Source organism: Aptenodytes patagonicus, chromosome 3, assembly GCF_965638725.1.
Source record: "Aptenodytes patagonicus chromosome 3, bAptPat1.pri.cur, whole genome shotgun sequence".
Taxonomy (NCBI): Eukaryota; Metazoa; Chordata; class Aves; order Sphenisciformes; family Spheniscidae; genus Aptenodytes; species Aptenodytes patagonicus.
This window is the reverse complement of record NC_134951.1, coordinates 60,278,009-60,284,464: the sequence shown is the minus strand read 5'-3', so window position 1 is coordinate 60,284,464 and position 6,456 is coordinate 60,278,009. Positions and strand designations below refer to the sequence as shown.

Genomic DNA, 6,456 nt, shown 5'->3' with positions numbered 1-6,456 from the left:
TGGATTGACTAAAGAGACAATGAAGGTCAATTTCCGTTCACTTGAAAAAATAAAAAAATAAAATAGACATTAATTTAAAAAAAACCCAAGCCCTCAATTGTGAAGCTGTTCAGTTATGCTGTGCTGCCTTGATGTGAAGGCAAGGCAATGAAAATCCATTTAATAGGCACTCCTGTTATCCTTTATTACAAAAATACAGAGTCCGATTCACTTGATATGGGAAAGAAAAAGGAGAGTCTGGTCAATGTTGTTTAGACAGCTTTATGCAGATTTAGATTTGATTTTAAGACTTCCAATCTAAGGAAGACTGTTGATTTTTAAGTAGTGCTTTTTCAGGTGAAAATCCATAATAAACTTTTAGAGTTTGCAAATATAGCTAGTGATAGTGGTTTTATTTTAAAAAAATTACAGATTTTCAGTATTTCAAAACATTACTATTTTATTGTCTAAATAAGCATATAAACTAGTTATAAATATGTATGTAAAATTGGAACCCCTTCACCCTCAAAAGCCCTCTTCACCAGACCCTACATGCATAAAATTCGGTTATTTCCAGTAGAGGAAATAGGATGCCTGGCCTTTTGCATTTTTCTACCCATGTCTTTTGGATATATTTACTCCCAGAGAAGTAGCTACCTGCGTTTGAGATTTGCTTACTGCTTTGTTTAATCCTGAGGGTATGCCATTAGCTCCTTTGACATCACATGAAAAGGGCAAATGCAATGCATATTCTCATCATTAGGACAAATACAAACTCAATTATCCCTCAACAGTGCAGCAGAAGGAGAATACATCCCAGAGTGCAGTTTATCCTATATATAGTGCTTATCGTCAAGTAGGATCATGAGGTACGTGGAAAATTCCAGTATCCACTTTGTGTTGGATTTTCATGAGCAGATTTGCCAGGGCTTGAGGGAGGGACTCACAGGAGATGAACGACTGCAGTCCCAACCCCTTCCCAGGAGAGGAAGCATCCAAGTCTGGAATTTTTTTGTCATAGGTTTTGGTACTGTGGGAAGGTGACTCTGGATACAGGAGTTCATAAAAAAGTATGCTGGTATAGCATTAAGATCTATAAACGTTTCTGGCAGTAGTCTGTACATTATTAAAGTGAAGGTACTGCTAAAAAAATGTTAAAGGACACAGAGCAACACCGTGCAGCATTGTAGGATAGGAAATCCATAGTACTACTGTGAAGGAAACAAAGTTTTAGGAAAACAGAATACCATAATTATCCAAACTGGAATCTTGCCAGGGCACTAGAGTTGACATCTTTGCAGTGGGATATTTTTATGACCACTAACAAAAATTTTTTCAGTCCTATGCCTCATCCACTAGGCAGCACTGGGCCTTAGCTTGAAAAGCACGTTCCTAGTTTCTCTATTTTATATGTGAGGAAAGAGTGTTGCTGATAATTTCACTAACGTTTCCTTTGATGATCCCATTTCAGTTTTGAGATCTGACAGGAAAGAAATCTGAGCTAATGCAACCACAGGTTTTCATAACTTCTTTGCATATAATTTTCTCATGTTTTAAAATTGAGCTCATTGCACCTGCATTACCATTAAAATACCTTTATTTGGCTGTTTTGTAGATACAGCCTGAGGTTTGTATCTAGATCCTTATTTAGATATCTGCTTTGTATCTCAGAAATAAGCAGTGGGAAAACTTGAGCATTTGGTGCTATTAATGCTGAACTTGTGGGATTTCTGTATTCAGACCTGAATCTGAATGAGAGCTCAACAACAGAGCTGAGACAACACAGAGCTGAAGCTGGAAAGACCTGTTAAATATCAGACCATTCCCTTTGTTCTCACAGGAGTGTGCCTTATGAGTTCAGGTGAGACTGAGGGCTCCCTGGCCGTGGACTTTCTGTTGTGGACTTTGAGTAAAGTTTTGATTTTCAACTCTGTGCCACCAGATTCACTTTGATTCTTACCGAGGCAGGCGCCACAAACCCAGAACTGCAAAGCTGTCCGACTGGGTGGGCAGAAAGCTTGGAATAACACCTGAGAGAATATCTTGAGCCATAGAGAGTGTTAATAGGCAAATAGATTTCCTCTGGGAATATATGTTCTATTTTTCCTTTTTGCTTGCTCCAGAGAGGTTTCTCTCTAAGAAAATGCTTCACAGTACTTGGCAGATGAGAATGGCCCTTAGGAAATACATCTTCCGACTGTGCTAGCCTGTGCATATTTGACTTTACACGTTTTCCTAGGAGGACCACACTGGAAGGGGAAGGCTTTAGGCAGCATATTTGCATGCTTAACAGAGGAATAAATCAGAATATTTGCAAGAGTTTCTAAATCAGCCTCATCCTATTATACTTTTTCTACTTTCACTCTGGAAGTCTCTTCTCACCTGCAAGCTGGGGTTTTCAAAAGGTTAACAAATAAAATGATGTGATGCCAGCATTTTGTTTAACAGGCAAAAGAAATTATAAAGCTGAGGATTAACTAAATTTAAATCGTCAATTAAAAATGGTAATTAATTGAAGATTTTAACTTTGCACAGCATTTCTCCCCCTTTTTGTATGTAGATGGAAGTTCATACAGCATCCTTTTGAATTCTTCTGTCGTGCTTTATGTGTATGTGGTGTGTATGTATATGTGTTTATTAATTTTAAAATGTAAATAGCTGTTAATATTGGAAATTGTAATGAACTGTTCATATTTTAGATGAGCTTAAACCCTTTTACTTATTTGCTTGTTAGTTGAGTACATTTTAAAAGATTTTATTTCAAAATTTATTGTTTCAATACACTTAACTTTAAAATCCAAGGTAGCTGAAAATCATACAGTGGATTGTACAGTGTATAGTATGTAGTCACCTGGTGCTCTTAGAGTGCTATATGTTTTAGAAGAAAAATTCAAATAAATTGCTTGTAACTTGTACCCATGTTACAAAAACTGATTTGGATTGTGAACTGTGCCGCAATTTTAAAATCAGATGAATTCTTTAGGATCTGTGCTTCTTGTGCACATTTTTGCATGCCTCATTCTGTATTTACTGGATGGTAATTATAAAATGCATGCTTTATTTCTGTCCTCATACATGTATATAGCACACTATATAGCAAAGACAAAGTTATTTTGTAGAACGAGGAGGTTGGCTATAAAGTTCATTACACAGAGCTTGCTTTCTAAAATAAAGAACAAGATAAGAACTAAACTCTCTTTAGCTTAAGATCAAACTCTCTTCAGGTTTAAGCTTATTTCTAAATGATATAAACCAAACAGAGATAAGCCTTCTGTAAACTGAAATTAGCTTTTGCATAGCGCTTTGTATCAGTTTAACTAAATTAAACGCAAACCTTAAATAAAAGCATATAACTTTCCATCTAGACAACTCTTGGCTGAGTATTTTGTTGGCCTAATATGCTAGCAGATATTTACTACTTTTCTCATTGTTATCCTTAATTTGTAGCATATTGTGTAAATGCAATTTATACTTAAATATCATATAAATAGCTTTTGTGGTCTAGCATGGCATATACAAAGCAATATGCATGCTAAAATAGATTATCCATGTGTGGCTAATTGCAAGAGAGTGCAACACAGATATATCATTGTGTGCTCTTGTAATTAAAGATAGGAATGCAATGTACAATTAAAAAAGAGTAAAGACATACATTCAACATTGATTTTATATATTTTGTATTCTTTGTTGTGTCCTCTTAATATTCTCTAGTTACTAGAATCTGTTAAATATTTTAAAGATAATTCATTTAGGCAAGTTTTTAGTCCTATATAATGCTGTGGAAACAATTTTCACAGGTCTTCTTTGCGAGCAAAGGCTTGCTTTGAAAAAGGTGATGTGGGACTGAATCTGAGAGCATTCTTGTAATACTGCAATTATATATCTGCATACCACTCTGGAACTACATAGTTCCAGGTTGGAAATGATAATTCAGTGTTTCTGTGATTGTTTCAATAAACACATTTTACTTGCTCAGTTTTGTTATGTATAATTCATGTTCTCTGGATAGGACTTACTTTTTCACAGTGTCTTTAACTTGCCTACCAAGCCAAGGACAAACCTGCAAAAACACTGATGATAAAGAAGACTCTTTACCTTGGAGTTTATCAAACACAGCACTGTTTTTTCCTGCAGACTAGATTAATCTGCTTAATACATACAGAATTGCAGACAGAATTATGAAAATAATTGGTATCAATTATCACACTAGCATTACAGCAGAAAGATTAAAGGGCAAGTGAACAGAATGTCCTGGCTACTGTTACTATGTTCCTCTTTACAGTTTTCTATTTTCTAATAACCTGGAATAAGAGGAAAAAAAGGAAGAAAAACATCCTCCATCTTATTGTGAAACATCTGTGATGATAGTTTCCCTTGCAGCAAAGCTTTTTAGCTGTGCACAGTTTATGACCTTTGGCAAATCTGAACTGTAAGATAATGTAAAGATTAATAGTTGATTTAGTTTTCATTAGATTAAAAACATGGTGAGAGAGACTAGTACTGCAAATTTCGTCACTAAGAAAATTAATTAAACATCCTGTTCCCCCCCCCAAAAAAAAAAAAGAAAAAGAAGGAAAAAAGCCCCCTCTTTTTTTCTCTAGCTGAAAAATGTTTGGACAGCAAACTGTCTCTATGGTGGAGAGAGAGTCCTCTGTGGGAGTTTTGGCAGTCTGTGGTATGTGTCACTCCTCTCAGCAGAGCCAACTTTTTAGCTGAAAAGTCCATTCCAGAGTCACAGAGCATCTTTCTGTTCTGGGAAGCTCCCCAGAACAGGAAAAGGGATGATGTGCATTCACCCAGTCCCGGCTGCAGTTCTAGACCTCCTTGCATATCACTGCTTCCTCCGCTTGGCCCCCCTCATCCCTCTCCATGCATGGGGAGACCTGCAGAGAAAACAGGGAAGCATGATCTCTTTTAGGTGTGCAGCTGGTGGAGAAAATATGGATATTTACAGCAGTAAACCTAAATATCTCATGATACGGAAGGTCTGATGCATGTAGTGCCTACAGAACAATGCAGAAAACCTTTCCCTTTGCTATCATCACTTTACCTTTGACTAAGCTGATGATTTTCCAATATTTAATCAGGTGTGCAGAGCTGTTAGCTGTCTATTAGTGTCCGTGTAACTTTGGGTTGTGCATGACAGATTGCACATCTTTTGCAAAAGTTAAGCAAAAAAAATAAATTGGCAGTTAATTTTACTATAGATGCAACTGCTGAAGTCCTTAATTGCCCATCAGATAAAACTCCATCCCTTGGAAAATCTTGCTAGACTAGATGTCAGTGACAGACTGGTGCTGTATGTGCATGTGTAGAAAATCCCATCAAAATATTTTAGATACTATTGAGAATATGGTTGGGGAAAATGCATTTAATGAAGTCAAAAGTGTTTGCCTACCTTCTCTTCAGATATGCAGCACTCTAAAGTCCCTACGTTTATGTGGTCACTGACTGTACTGCGTCTCTTCCCCTGTCGGGGCGGTGGGGTCTCACAGGCTAACAGCTTAGGCTTGAAAGGATGAACCCAGATTTGCAATGGGTCCTCTTCTCACTTAGCGTCTGCCTTTTGTGCTTGGAGCCATGCTGCTGCCTCCATCATGGCAAAGATCAAGGCCTGACATCTACAAGGGAAGGAAGGATGAAGAGGAGCTGTTGATGCAACTGGATGACCAGAAGCTGGAACAGGCTCAACACCACATGGTGAGGGTCCTGGGGGAAAATGATTTCAAACTCTCCAAGATACATGTGGTCTCCAAAGCCATTGCCAGAGCCATGGCTGTTATCAGTCAGTACCAGAAGGAGAACTTGAGGAAATTTTACAAAGGCAGAAAGCACAAGTCTATTGAGCAGTGGCCCAAGATGACACATGGTTGGCGACACATGCAAAACAAACACAAAGACAGTCTCAGACCAAAAACCATCAACAAAAGGAACAAAAAGCTATACCCTACCCAGAGGTTCACTGTTGGGGCGTAAAACTGCTGTGTACTAATGTTCTTAATTATATTGGATAAGTATTTCCTCATTAAACAGAAGTTTGCTTTGGGGGAGAAAAGGATTTTCCCAGCTTGTTGGTGCAGCAAGGAGAGGGAAACTGTGGCTGCATAAACCCACTGAGGAAGTCTACAGAAGGACATTACCCGATTTAAATGCAAAATGGCAAAAAAATCTTGTGTAGGGAAGAGAGAAGGAAGAGAGAAAACTTACAGGATTAGGCAAAATCCTGATTAACAAGAAGAGGAAAGCAAAACTGACTCTGACAGGCTGGAAGTCAGAGGAGAAAGGGCAAGTAAGATCGCAGGTGAGGCTTATTTTGGAAGAATATGCTGGGTTTGGGAGCTTGGGAAAAGATGTCTGTAAGTGGAAGTCTGAAGTCTGTAAGATGACATCCAGGCCAGAAGAATTTAGCAAAGGAGAGGGATTGGGAAAAGGCACACTTCTTGGAACAAGGTGAGTGAGCAAGGCTTAGAGCCGGAG

The 6,456-nt window shown here is 37.9% G+C and overlaps 1 pseudogene; it reads left to right on the top strand.

Annotated features, from left to right (window-relative positions):
• The first annotated feature begins 5,576 nt into the window (after positions 1-5,576).
• On the top strand, positions 5,577-5,955 carry LOC143159016 (large ribosomal subunit protein uL29 pseudogene; annotated as a pseudogene).
• The last annotated feature ends 501 nt before the right edge of the window (positions 5,956-6,456 follow it).